Genomic DNA, 15102 nt, shown 5'->3' with positions numbered 1-15102 from the left:
GGGATTGGGTCTGGGTGGAGGAAGTTGGAGGGGGGAGGCTAGACACAGGGAAAATGGCTGCCATCAGTGCTGAAGCCAGAGATTGCAGGGTTCGATGATGGGCAGCCTGACCAGAATGAATGCCCTCCAGGAATGCATTAGTGTGTTGCAACTCCCTTTCTACACCCTGGATGGCATTCACAATGGTAGACTGCCCAATAGTGAGTGACCTGAGGAGGTCAATGGCCTCCTCACTGGGGGCAGCAGAGGTGACAGGGGCAGGAGCTGAGGTGCCTGGGGCGAAGGTGATGCCCACCCTCCTGGGTGAGTGGGCACGGAGCGAAGGCTCAGGGGTGCTGGGAGGGCGGTGCTGGTAGGGGTGGTGGCGGCTGTACCTGTAGAAGTAGGGGGCACAGATGGTGCCGCCACCACAAGGGAGCTCCCATCGGCAGACGAGTCCGTGTCACTGTTTGCTGATCCGGTGACTGACGTGAAGCTCCCCTCGCACTGGTGTATTCAGAGTCCGTGGTGTGGCCCTCCATGGCCATGTGGGATGCAGCTCCCTCGTGCTCTGGTGCCACTGTACCTCCGCCTGATGATGCTGATGCACAAAAGAACAGGGAGAGCACAAAAAGGGGGGGGGGGGGGCGACAGAAGAAAGACAGGTTGAGTGCATGGCTTACCGCTACCGTTGGCGGACAATACAGACACAGCAGCCCCCTGCACTACGCCGTGCTCTACAGATGCAGTTCCTGGGATATGGCCTACATAGCTATGAGTGTCATCTGTCTACATAGATGACACAGGGGTATGTCTACCTGTACTTGCCACTGTACAGAGGTGGGGTGGAGTGGCACATGGCCTGCATTATGGAGGAGCCAGCCTACGTAACTCGCCCTGGCCTAGGGAAACCCACACCCCTCCTTCCCCACCCAGACCCCTCCACTGCGCGCAAAGTCCGCTGAATGAGAGTGTACTCACCCCCTTGTGTCTGCTGTGATGCCCTCAAGCGCCCATTCAACTCAGGGTAGGCCACCGCCAGGATCCGGAACATCAGGGGGGTCATGGTGCAAAAGGCACCCCTCCCACGTTGGGAGGCCATCCCCAGCTGAGCCTCCACCATCTTTTTGCTCCAGCGGCGAATGTCCTCCCATCTTTTCCGGCAGTGGGTGCTCCGTCTCTGGTGGACCCCCAGGGTCCGGACGTCCTTGGCGATGGCACGCCAAATGTCCTTCTTCTGGTGGACGCTGACCTACATGATATGTACAGGGGAAGAAGAGAAGTCATTACCAACTGCACCGTTGAAGTGAGTGGCCCCCATCCCTACCCTTGCCATGTGGCACATGCATTCACAGTCCTTCATGCTCGCAGAACTCTGCCCCCTTCCTACTGACATCCAGCCCTCTCCACCCAGGCATAGCCCATACAACGTGCTCCCTGTGTACTTACCTGTTGGTCTGGAGGACCGTAGAGTAGTGTGTACTGGGGGAGGACCCCGTCCACAAGCTTCTCCAACTCCTGAGCAGTGAAGGCAGGGTCCCTTTCCCCAGACACAGCAGCCATTGTCTCTTCCAGACCGAGGTCACAGCAGCACTTGCAGTGTAGGTCCTCTCCTGTCGAAGATCAGGTATCGAGTGATTGTACAGATAGAAAATGGCAGTCACGTCCACGGCGGTCACGTCAGTGGTGGTGCGTATCATCACCGCCGGCGCACTTCATTATTGGCTCCTGGGACCCATAGGGTCCAATGTTAACCAATGCAGCATTGCGCCGCGGTCTACGACCGCCTACCGCGTCGGTGTACAATGCCAGCGCAGTTACCTCACATCCCATTGTCTGAGTTTAGAGGCCAGGCAGCCGCCATTTCAGGGGCCCACATGGCTTCATTTACTACTGCGTCACACATACCTAGGCCTACACTCAACACACATAAAGGAAGAGTTTTGTATTTGGTGTCGTGTTCTGTGTAGCTGTGGGTACATACCTGAGAATTTGTTGACTCTGTGGTCGCTGTTGTCCTTCTTAGGCACCGTCAGCTGGGACATTTGAGGAGATGGCGGAATCCTCTGGTGTACCGACCGCTGGTGGACCTGTTAACAATGGAGGAGCGACATTTGATCATCACCTACAGGTTTGACCGTGCCACAATCCAGGAACTGTGTACCCAGTTGGAGCCAGACCTGATCTCACCAATCCGCCATCCCACAGGAATACCCCCTGAAGTGCAGGTGCTATTAGTGCTCCATTTCCTTGCAAGTGGGTCATTTCAAACAACAGTGGCCATGGCATCAGGGATGTCCCAGCCTATGTTTTCCAACGTGTTGTCCAGACTGTTGTCTGCACTGCTGAAACACGTGAGGAGCTACATCGTTTTCCCTCAGGTGGAGGATTTGGCTACAGTTAAAGGTGACTTCTATGCCCTTGGACATATCACCAACATCATAGGTGCCATTGATGGGACCAATGTGGCTCTGGTCCCCCTCCCACAGGAGTGAACAGGTGTACAGGAACCGGAAGAGTTATCATTCCATGAATGTACAGATGGTATGTTTGGCAGACCTGTACATCTCCCAGGTAAATGCTATGTTCCCTGGCTCAGTGCATGACACCTACATCCCCTATGTGATGGGTTAGCTCCAGAGGCACCGGGTGTGGCTATTAGGGGACTCTGGTTACCCCAACCTGTCCTGGCTATTGACCCCAGTGAGGAATCCCAGGACCAGGGCAGAGGAACGCTACAATGAGGCCAATGGGCGGACTAGGAGGGTGATCGAACGCACCTTCGGCCTCCTGAAGACCAGGTTCAGGTGCCTCCATATGACAGGTGGTTCCCTATTCTACTCACCAAGGATGGTGTGCCAGATCATCATCACTTGCTCGATGCTTCACAATCTTGCTTTGCGACGCCAGGTGCCTTTTCTGCAGGAGGATGGTCCAGATGACGGTGTTGTGGCAGCTGTGGAGCCTGCGGACAGTGATGAGGAGGAAGCTGAGGAAGAAGACATTGACAACATGGCGTCATACATCAATATTTCCAGTGACACACAAGTGAGAACAATTTTTTTACTATTACATTCACTTTCACACTTCTACCTCTATCCTGTCTGTGAATTTGAAGCAGTATTTGGTAACTGAGTTGTACATTTCCTTTACGGTTTCACAGGTGTGGTTACCAACGTGTGTCATCTGCTTGCATCCTTTATGGACTTGTGATGTGTGACATAGGTATGTTGACATTACATTTGAAAACGCATTTTGTCACTGTCATTGCTAATACACATTTTCAAAATCACAGACTGACTCCAGATTGTTTTGTGGTTCAAGGGTGTTTATTGAAGTGCTAATTATTGGAGGGGGTGGCAAAATGGTGATGAGTGATGGTGGAGGAATGTCCATGGCAGAGTCCAGTCTATTAGTCTCATAGGTGCACTGCCCATATGGGCATAGGAAGTGGAGCTGGGGCAGTTCCAATGTGGACAGGGTCACAACGTGGGACAGTGGGAGGACAATCAGGGTGGTCTAATTTCCTGGCGGGGGTCTTGCCATCTTGCTCTTTCCTGTTCCTGGATCTCAGGGACCGCTTGCGGGGTTGTTCTCCATCTGCAGGGGGTGGGGTGCTTGTGTGGTGGTCCTGTGGCAGGGCGTCCTGTCCACTAGCGCCGGCAGAGGTGGTGGGCAGTTCATCGTCCAGGCTAGTGTCAGGGGCCCCTTGGAGTGCCACGGTGTCCCTCATGGTCTTTTGTGTGTCCTTCAGCACCCCTACCATGGTGCCCAGGGTGGAGCTGATGGTTCTGAGCTCCTCCCTGAACCCCAAATACTGTTCATCCTACAGGCGCTGGGTCTCCTGAAACTTGGCCAGGACCGTAGCCATCGTCTCCTGGGAGTGGTGGTATGCTCCCATGATGGAGGAGAGGGCCTCGTGGAGAGTGGGTTCCCTTGGCCTGTCAACCCCCGTCGCACAGCAGCCCTCCCAGTTCCCCTGTGTTCCTGTGCCTCTGTCCCCTGGACCGTGTGCCCCCTCCCACTGCCCCAGGTCCCTGTTGTTGTTGGGGTGGTGGGTTATCCTGGGTTCCCTGTAGTGGTGGACACACAGCTGATTGATGTGTCCTGGGGACGGAGGTATGGGCCCGCTGGGTGGGTGCTGTGCTGGTGTTACCAGAGGGTGGAAGGTCAGTGTTGGGCTGTGCCTGTGCAAGGGGAACCGACTGTCCCGAGGCCCACGATGGTCCGGGCTGGTCATCTGGATCCAGTTGGCCAGAGCTGCTGTCGTCACTGTGGCGTCTTCTGTGGGTGGAGTGGAGATATCTGGACCCTCCTGTCTGGTGACATTACGTAGTGGTCCTGCATGGGTATAAGAGCATGATTATTGCATGTGTGTGTGTCATGGTGTGCAATGGGTGTGTGTACGTGTACCCCAGTGCAAGCATTCCTGTGTGGGGGCTTGTGTGATGATGGTTGGGGGGGTTTTATGGGTATGTGCAGTGAGCATGCTTTAGTGAGGGGTGACCATGCTTAGTTGTGTCATGCAGGGCTTGGTGTTGGGATGGGTGGTTTGTGTTATTAATACATTAGTGAGGATTTGGAGTGATAGGGGAGGGGATGAGGGTGGGGGTGTGTGATAGCATGCAGGTAGGGTGGGGGACATGATAGTTAAGATTTGACTTACCAGTGTCCATTCCTCCACCGACTCTCCTGAGGCCCTCTGGGTGCATGATGGTCAAGACCTGCTCCTCCCATGTTGTTAGTTGTGGGGGAGGAGGTGGGGGTCCGCCGCCAGTCCGCTTAATCGCGATGTTGTGCCTGGAGACCACTGAACGCACCTTCCCCCGTAGGTCGTTCCACCTCTTCCTGATGTCCTCCCGATTTCATGGATACTGTCCCACAGCGTTGACCCTGTATACGATTCTTCGCCATAGCTCCATCTTCCTGGCTATGGAGGTGTGCTACACCTGTGATCCAAATAGTTGTGGCTCTACCCGTACGATTTCCTCCACAATGACCCTGAGCTCTCCTCGGAAAACCTGGGGTGTCTTTGGCGTGACATGGGGTGGTGTAGGTGATGTGTGGGGTGGTGTATGTGTTGATGAGTGTGGTGATGTGTGGTGGTGTGTGGTGTTTTGTGCGTGGATGTTGTATGGGTGGTGGTGTTGTGTGCCTCTGTGTGGTGGGGTTTTCTATTGCTGTGCTCTCTCTGTCACCTTCGTCTCTGATTTTGGGTCGTAGGGGTTTGTGGGTGATGTGGGTGTGTGTTTTATATTGTGTTGGGTGTGTGGGAGTAGTGTCTGTTTGTGTGTCAGGTGTGCGTATTTTGAATTGTCCAATGTGGCGGTGTTTTGGAGATGTGTGTGTATTTTGAGTGCGGCGGTGTGTACCGCCAATGGAATACCGCGGTTGAAAGACCGCTGCGTGGATTCGTGGGTCGTAATAGCATGGGCGTGTTTCTGTTGGCTTGATGGTGGAGGATTTGTTTTCGCCAGTTTATCACTGACCTTTGGTGTGGCGGATTTGTGTGGGTGTCTGTTTTCGGCGGATTCCGAGATGTGGGTCATAATAGCTGTGGCGGAATTCCCCGGCCACGGCAGTGTGTTGGCGGTCTTCTGCATAGCGGTAAGTGGCTTTTACCGCCAATGTTGTAATGACCCCCAAAATGTCCATGTAAACTCAGACATAGATGATACACACACACATAGAACAGCACACATGTATCGGGTAGATGTATAGTAAACATAATAATTCACATCAGTGCATTTGAAACATGTACAATAAAATGTAGTCTATAAACTACCCAATTTCAGAACCACACAAAATTTGTTAAATGCACCATTTAAGTTACTCTTTTTTCATCTCATTAAAGTGATATTGTAAAACATATCCATAAGTATGAAATATTTGTAATTAAATGGTTTTCATAAACCCTTATTGACACAGACCTGTCCATTTTTCATCACTAGTCTTGATACTTGGTCTGACGGACTATGATTTTATGACTGATCTTCCAGGTTTCAGTTCACACACCCCAATAAAACTTGCTTTTGCTAATTAGAGCGAGATTCAATTTAGTTTTAAGATAGTTAATTCTCTCCTGAATACCAAATGATCTTTTCATATATTCTGCCCCACTTATTCTCTAGAACATTGAGACCTACTTAAAGGTCTACTTCTAATTATTAATCCTCTTTTCTCATAAATAACTCCAATTGTTGGCAAATGGAACAGCACATCTATATACACACAGATTGATACAATCAAACATGTGACTACCTTTTCACAGAGAGATCATTAGCAGTACAATGTCCCATGTCTGCAGATCTAGCAGCACCTATGCAGGCAGTCACCCAGACATGCCGTTGTAATAGGGACCTAAAGTCATACATGTGCATATGAACACACTAACACACAGAGGTTTGAAGAGGCAACAAACACATACATTCCCATACAACACACATACACTCACACAAGACAAAGGAAGACACAAATAGACAGGTGGAAAATCATACCTACAAGAAGATAGAGGAAAATGAGTGATGGAATGAGTATTCTATTGATGGATGTAGACTTCATGTTGACAGTGTTTTTCTTCTGCCCATGGTTTGTATAAGAGTATTTTCCAAGGCTTCATTTACAAGCCCCTAGTGGCACACTCTGCCACCAGCACGTCATTTTTTGTGACTCTCTGGTGGTGCTGTATGCTCTTACATATATTTACAAGGCCATGCAAAGTCACCTTGCCTAACTTTTCATGACCTTGTAAATGTGGCCCCCTTTCTCGCATAACTCTGCATAAATGGAGGTTCCATGGGTGTTGCTCTAGGTGTTCTCATGCAACACCCATGGAATCTGACACATTCCCAGATTCACAAGGCTGGGAATGCATCAGATTCCTATGCCACCACAGGCGTGGAATTAAAGTGACGCAACAGGGAGAAATAACTTTATTTCTCCCTGTTTTTTCCTCTTTTTATGTGTGCAGATATCTGTAGAACACATAGAAAGAGGACAATGTCGTCAGATATTGTTTTTGTGCCGAAATGTGTCCCTTCCTGCACATAAAAAATCATCCCTGCAACACATGCACCCTTGTGCAATCGTGCAAGGTTGCCTGCATTGGCGCTGGGCATCAGTTTGTTCACCAGCAGAGAGGAAAGTACAGGGATGCATCGCATCCTTGCACTTTCTAAATGACGTAGCGTGGCACCGCAAGCTGCTGCCTGGAGAACATGGAAAAATACTACAGTTTGAAACAATTAAGGTTTCAAGGTTTCATTGCCTGTATAATATAAACATTACCAGTTGATAAATTTGATAATCTGATATTGTTTTATTTTCTTACTACCAAATAATGAATATGTATTTTAGCATTTTAATATACAAGGATTGGCAAGTCCAATACGTCTTGCTTATAAATCAAAGTGCATATTCATTGTTTGTTTTTGTGGTTGAGTTTGAAGAATGTTCTAATTATCCACTGATGGAATTAATGAACAGATGAGTCAGTTGTTGGAACTCAAACATTTGGTGAGTAACTTGGGAATACCTGTATCTCCATTTGAGTAAGCATTTTCATTATTTATATTAATTTTAATATGATAACTCGCACAAAACATATTCGGTCAATTTATAATTAGTCAGAATGTCAAAGGTTGTAAGACCACTGAAATATGTGGTTACCCTTACAGTTGCTACTTCCATAACCCAGTCTATTATTAAGTCAAAAAATATTGTTTTTTATTATAAATGTAATGCACTTTTGATGGAACTTGTAATTCTCCCTCCCCCCCAATTGCAGTAACTAAAGTGCTCACCCAACAATGTAAAAGATAAAGGTGTTTCTATATGAGATAAAGGCGAATCACTCTATGATGGAGAGGAAAAAGAAGTAAATGAATCAGTGGAGAGTTCTGATCATTTGCAGACATTACAATTTGGACATTGGAGATGTTGGCACAGGTTAACGTCATGTCATCAACTGCACTTTTAGGAACAGTGCCACCATCATACTCTAAACTGTTGACACTAGTACAGGATTTCCACAAGTGGCAATATAGATGGGCAATTTTCAACACACACTTCCAATTTTACCAGCAATGGGGTCCATCATAAAGAGTCTTATAATGCTCTCTCAGGCATTAACTGAGCAATTGAATAAAGCAATTATTTTACTTGACAATGCCCACACCCACCTCAAACACAAAAAAACAGTCCTTCTGCCCCCCTGATGGGGCAATAATCCTCGGTCTGCCTCCTTGCCCTCCGGTGGGAGGGAAAGCCCACTAGGCACCAAGTATTTGTTTTTTCACATCTTGGGGTGGGGGCTACCAAAAAGGGGCATGCCAATGCCCCAACCCCCAAAACACACAAAACAGTATTTTAGCCTCCTATGGGGGGCAGAAGCACACAATCAGAAATCCTACTAGGCACCAGGAAATATTTTGTTTTCCATACTTAGGGATAGAGGCTGCTCAAAATGAGCATGCCAATGTTCCCACCTACCCCTAAACTCAAAAAATAGTCTTTTCTGTCCCAGGGGGGGGGGGGGCAAATGGAGCAATTGCCCCTTATCTGTCCCCCTGTGGAGGCATAAATCCTGAGGTAGGGGCTATCAACATCAGAGAAAGAGGGACATTTTTCAATGAAAACATTTACTGTGTCCATGTTGCGTTTTGGGCTGTTTCCTGTTGCAGGCACTAGGTCTATTCGCACAAGTGCGGTACTGTTTTTATCTGGAGACTTGGGGTAATGCCATGTGGAAGGAAGTTTGTGGCTTGTCGGAGATTACAGAACTTTCCATCATAGAAATGTGGGTAAACATTGTTTTTTAGTCAAAGTTTGAGGTTTATAAGGGATTCTGGGTTACAAAATATAGTGAGAGCCATGCAAGTCAGCACACGTTGGATTTCCCTATGTATCTAGTTTTTAAAAATATACAGGTTGGCTAGGTTTCCCAAGGTGCTAGCTGAGCTAGGGTCCAAATCTAGAACTACCCACATGGGAAAAAGAGGGTCAGTTTTTGTTGAAAAAACGTGCTGTATCCATGTTGTGTTTTGTGTTTCCTGCCACAGGAACTAGGTCTACACAAGTGAGATACCATTTTTATTAGGAGACCTGTGGGAACACAGAATAGCTGAACCATTGTTATTACAAATTGCATTTTTCTGCATTTGTTCCTTTCAAATGTAAGTCAGTGCATAAAAAAGATGACATTTTGAAAAATACCCTCCAAGTCATATGCTTGTACTGGTATCCACACATTTAGAGATGTAGAAATACATTCTGCTCCTAAACTCTATATGTTGTGCCCATTTCAGAAATACATGTTTCCTTGATACCCATTTATCACTGCACCCATTTTGCTAAGAACTTAATGAAAACACATTGTATGGTGCAGCTAAGTTGTTTGCTCTTGGTACCTTGGGTTCTTAGAGAACCTACAAACCCTATATATCCAGAAGGGTCTAGAGGACACAATTACGTTTGTCTATCTGGCATTGTGACAAAAAGTTACAGATGGAAATGTTGTCACAAATGCCATTTTGTCCTACTCATTTACAGTACTTCTCTTTAGCTGTTCTGTATCACCCATGGGTTTCACACAGGTTTCCACCACAAACTGGATGCAAGATGAGAGCACAAAAAAATAAGAAAGATAGGCTACCTCTTAGAAAAATGCTAAAACTGTGGCACAAACTTTTGGTTTTTGGATTCAGTGCTACATGTTCCTGAAAGCTGGGAAGATGGTGACTTTAGTACAGCAAACAGTCTGTGGATGCCATTTGTAGGAGAAAAAAACAGACACTTTTATCTGCAGCACTTTTTCTGCATTTTTCTTAAAAAACTCAATGTTTTGTTAAATTTTGCTTATTTTCTCCTTCCCCTCCAGGAGAATCTATAAACCCTGGGCACATTTAGAATCCCCAGGAGTAGCAATAGCTTATGTGTTCAAAACGTTATGGAAGCCTAGGCACAAACTAACAAAATAGCCAAAATAGGGCTCAACAGTGGGTGGGGGGCTAGCAAAGAAAGTGTTACATTCTGGACAATTGATAATGTTGTAGCATGCTTTGGGAATCTTAGATTATTATTTGGCAATTATGCAGTTAATATAAAGTGTTGAAAAATTCAATATTTCCTAATACATTCACCATGTGGAAAACACCTAGCAAACAATGTTCACAATAAGCATTTAGATTTCATTTGTAGGAAAGAAAAACACTAATATTTTAGGTAAATAGCATTTTTTGCATGGTCACTCACAGTTTTTACTAGATTTTACTACTGGTTTTAGGATTCTGAACATTGGGAAAGTGCTGCTCAGTACCAGATGCATGTGCTCTGATCCCTAAAAACATGTTGGAATTGGTATACACCTAATTGGCATGTGTACCTTACATATAAGTCCCTAGTATCTGATATAAAGTTTTCTACAGGGCCTGAGAGGTACATGTTACTAGTGGAGTACAGTACACATTGTGCCACTACCAGAGTGACAGAACAAACTATGACTGCAGGCCTACTACTGTAGCTGTCTATGCAGTATTCAAACTGCCTTTTCGACCTTTCAAGTATATACCTTTTTGACAGGCCTAAACTTCCTCTTGTAATACTTAACCCTTTGCCCGCAAAAGACGTAATGGTTACTTCCGGTGGCGTGGCACCGAGGCACCATGGACTTAACCATTACATCCTGGTAGAGGGCCACGGGGGTAGGGCTGAAAGGGGAATTGCTTCCCCTTCCACCCCCGTCCCACCCCTTCCCCCCTCAGTGACCTCATCATAGGTCAACTCCCATTGCGCTGGAAGCGATCAGAAGAGAAACAGATTAGTTTCTCCTCGGTACGGGGTAGGGGAGGCAGAGAGGCATGAAAAGGGAAGGAAAGGCTGTCCCTTTCCTTTTCATGTCTCTCTGAGCATTCCTGCAGCACGATTGCATAGCGATCGTGCTGCAGGAATGTCCACTAGACACAAGGGAGTTTTTTTTTTTTTTTAGTTATCATAAGGGGAGCGGCCCCTTGGGCAAGGCTCGCTCCCCAATGGGGGGCATTTTTTTACCTAAGGCCATTTCCACCCCCCAGGGGCAGATCTGCCTATATTAATTAGGCGATTAGCCCCCAGGGGCTGCAGAAGCCAATAGACACCAGGGATTTTTATTTATTTATATTGAGAAGGGGAGTGACCCCTTAGGCAAGGGTTGCTCCCCGGGGGCAATTTTTGTATTAGGCTGGGTGGGCAGATCTGCCTATATTAATTAGGTCAATATGCCCCTGGGGGGCAGAAGCCACTAGAAACCAGGGATTTTTGTTTTTGTTTACATTGATAAGGGGAGCGATCCCTTAGGCAAGGGTCGCTCCCCTGGGTGGCAAATTTATTTGAGGCCATTTCTGCCCCACTTAGGGGCAGATCAGCCTAGTTTAATTAGGCCAATCTGCCCCCAAGGGGGGCCGAGAACACTAGGCACCCGGGATTTTTAATTTTTTAATTTTTTTCAGATGGGGAGTGACCCCTCAGGCAACTGTCACTCCCCTGGGAGCAAATTTGTTTTAGGCCATTTCTGCCCACTTCGGGGGCAGATCGGCCTATTTTTCTTAGGCCAATCTGCCCCCAAGGGGGTCCAAGAACACTAGACACCAGGGATTTTTTTTTTGGACCAATTTCACACAAGGGGAGCGACCCCTTAGGCAAGTGTCGCTCCCCTGGGTGGCAAATTCATTTTAGGCCATTTCTGCCCGCCTTGGGGGCAGATCGGCCTATTTTTCTAAGGCTCATCTGCCACCCAGTGGGGCAGAAAGCCCAACTGGCACCAGGGAAGAATATTTTTCAAAACAAATTCCCCCCACCCCCAATAAATAGGGAAAAAGTGGTTCTGCCCACCGGTGGGCAGATGGGGCAATTACCCCCGATCCACTCCCGGGGGGGATGCAGAAAGCCTACTAGATGCCAAGGAATTAAACCAAAATAGTGGGGTGGTGGCTACCAACCAGTATGGGCATGGTTATGTCCCCACCCCAACTAAAGGGGGTAACAGTCTTTCAGCTCTCCCCCCCGCACACTAAAATATCTTATCCCAATGGCAAGCAAGAGGACATTTCATTATTTGGGGTTTTGGTTTTACATTGGGCCATGAGAGCTTGCCTAACTCAAAATCGTCTCACTCGGAATGGTGATGTCTGCACTTTTTGGCCTTTGGGACGCTGCCAGGTAGAAAAATCTACAAGACATAGACACATCTGAAAAATAAACATCTGGGTGAGTCCAGGGTGGTGTGCTTCACATGCTCCCGCACCATTTTCCTACCCACAATGCCCTTCCAACCTCCAACTTTGCTTGAAATCACACATTTTCCCCACATTTTTGCGATGAAACCTTCCGTAATCTACAGAAATCCACAAAATTCCTACCACCCAGCATTGTTGCATCTATAATGTTAGACTTTTCATCCTTGGCGTGGTCTCCCTTTTGGACCCGCTTCATTTTTGACATGTTTTTGGCTCATCCCTGTCACAGGCACTTGGCCCACCTACACAATTGAGGTATAATTTTTATTGGGAGACTGAGGGTAACATTGGGTTGTAGTAAATTTGTGCTGGTGTGGTGATCCCACACAGAAATATGGGAAAATTTGATTTTTTAAGCTAAATTTGAGGTTTGCTGAGGATTCTGGGTAAGAAAACAATGGGGGATCCACGCCAAGCACACCTCCCTGGACTCCCTCGGGTGTCTAGTTTTCAGAAATGTCTGGGTTTAGTAGGTTTCCCTAGATGGCTGCTGAGCGCCTGGCCAAAACCGCAAGTCCCCCCCCCCACAAAAAAAGGTAGTTTTGTATTTGATCATTTTGATCTGTCTACGTAGTGTTTTGGGACTTTTCCTGTCGCGGGCACTAGGCCTACCGGCACAAGTGAGGTACCATTTTTATCGGGTTATTCAGGAGAATACTGGGAGGAAGGAAATTAGTTGCTCCTCTCAGATTCCAGAACGTTCTGTCACCGAAATGTGAGGATTGCTAAGAGCCTCACAAGTCACCCCCATCTTGGATTCCCCTAGGTGTCTAGTTTTAAAAAATGCACAGGTTTGATAGGTTTCCCCAGGTGCCGTCTGAGCTAGAGACCAAAATCCACAACTAGGCACGTTTATAAAAAACAGCTCTGTTTTCTTTCTGAAAATATGATGTGTCCACGTTGTGTTTTGGGGCATTTCCTGTTGCGGGCGCTAGGCCTACCCACACCAGTGAGGTACCATTTTTATCGGGAGACTTGGGAGAACGCTGGGTGGAAGGAAATTTGTGGCTCCTCTCAGATTCCAGAACTTTCTGTCACCGAAATGAGAGGACAAAGGGGGTCATTACAACATTTGTGGTAAAAGCTGCTTACCGCCGTGCAGAAGACCGCCAATACACCGCCGCGGCCGCAGAATTCCGCCACAGCTATTATGTCCCACATCTCGGAATCCGCTGGAATTCAGACACCCACACAAGTCCGCCACACCAAAGGTCAGTGATAAACTGGCGAAAACAAATCCTCCACCGTCACGCCAACAGAAACACGCCCATGCTATTACGACCCACGAATCCATGCAGCGGTCTTTTAACCGTGGTATTCCATTGGCGGTACACACCGCCGCGCTCAAAATACACACACATTTCCAAAACACCGCCACATTAGACAATTAAAAAAAAAAGAAAACACCTGATACACATACAAACACCACTCCCACACACCCAACACAATATAAAACACACACCCACATCACCCAGAAACCTGTACGACCAAAAATTCGAGACAAAGGCGACAGAGAGAGAGCACAGCAATAGACAACCCCACCACTCAGAGGCACACAACACCATCACCCATACAACATCCACGCACAAAACACCCCACATCACTACACATCACCACACTCATCACCACATACACCACCCCACACATCACTTACACCACCCCATGGCACTCAAAGACACCCCAGGTTTTCAGAGGAGGAGCTCAGGGTTATGGTGGAGGAAATCGTACGGGTAGAGCCACAGCTATTTGGATCTCAGGTGCAGCACACCTCTATAGCTAGGAAGATGGAGCTATGGCGAAGAATCGTGGACAGGGTCAACGCAGTGGGACAGCACCCAAGAAATCGGGAGGACATCAGGAAGAGGTGGAACGACCTACGGTGGAAGGTTTGTCCCGTGGTCTCCAGGCACAACATCGCGATTCAGCGGACTGGCAGCGGACCCCTACCTCCTCCCCCACTACTAACAACATGGGAGGAGCAGGTCTTGACCATTATGCATCCTGAGGGCCTCAAAAGTCAGTGGAGGAATGGACACTGGGATGTCAAATCTTAACTATCATATCCCCCACCCTACCTGCATGCTAACACACACCCCCACCCTCACCCCCTCCCCTATCACTCCAACTCCTCACTAATGTACTAATAACACAAACCACCCATCCCAAAACCAAGCCCTGCATGACCCAACAAAGCATGGACACCCAGCACTAAAGCATGCCCACTGCACATACCCATAACAACCCCTAACCATCATAACACAAGCCACCACACAGGAATGCTAGCACTGGGGTACACACTCACCCACCCATTGCACACCATGACACCCACAGTTGCAATAATCATGCTTTTATACGCCAGTAGGACAACTACGTAACGTCACCAGACAGGAGGGTCCAGACATCTCTACCCTACCCACAGAAGAGGCCCACAGTGATGACAGCAGCTCTGGCCAACTGGATCCAGATGACCAGCCCGGACCATCGTGGGCCTCGGGACAGTCGGTTCCCCTCGCACAGGCACAGCCCAACACTGACCTTCCACCCTCTTGTAACACCAGCACAGCACCCACCCAGCGGCCCATACCTCCGTACCCAGGACACGTCAATCAGCTGTGTGTCCACCACTACAGGGAACCCAGGATAACCCACCACCCCAACAACAACAGGGACCTGGGGGCAGTGGTAGTGGGCACACGGTCCAGGGGACGGAGGCACAGGAACACAGGGGAACTGGGAGGGCTGCTGTGCGATGGGGGTGGACAGGCCAAGGGAACCCACTCTCCACGAGGCCCTCTCCTCCATCATGGGTGCATACCACCACTCCCAGGAGACGATGGCTACGGTCCTGGCCAAG

The sequence above is a fragment of the Pleurodeles waltl genome, chromosome 6 (assembly GCF_031143425.1).
Source record: "Pleurodeles waltl isolate 20211129_DDA chromosome 6, aPleWal1.hap1.20221129, whole genome shotgun sequence".
Lineage (NCBI taxonomy): Eukaryota > Metazoa > Chordata > Amphibia > Caudata > Salamandridae > Pleurodeles > Pleurodeles waltl.
This window is presented reverse-complemented; position numbering follows the sequence as displayed.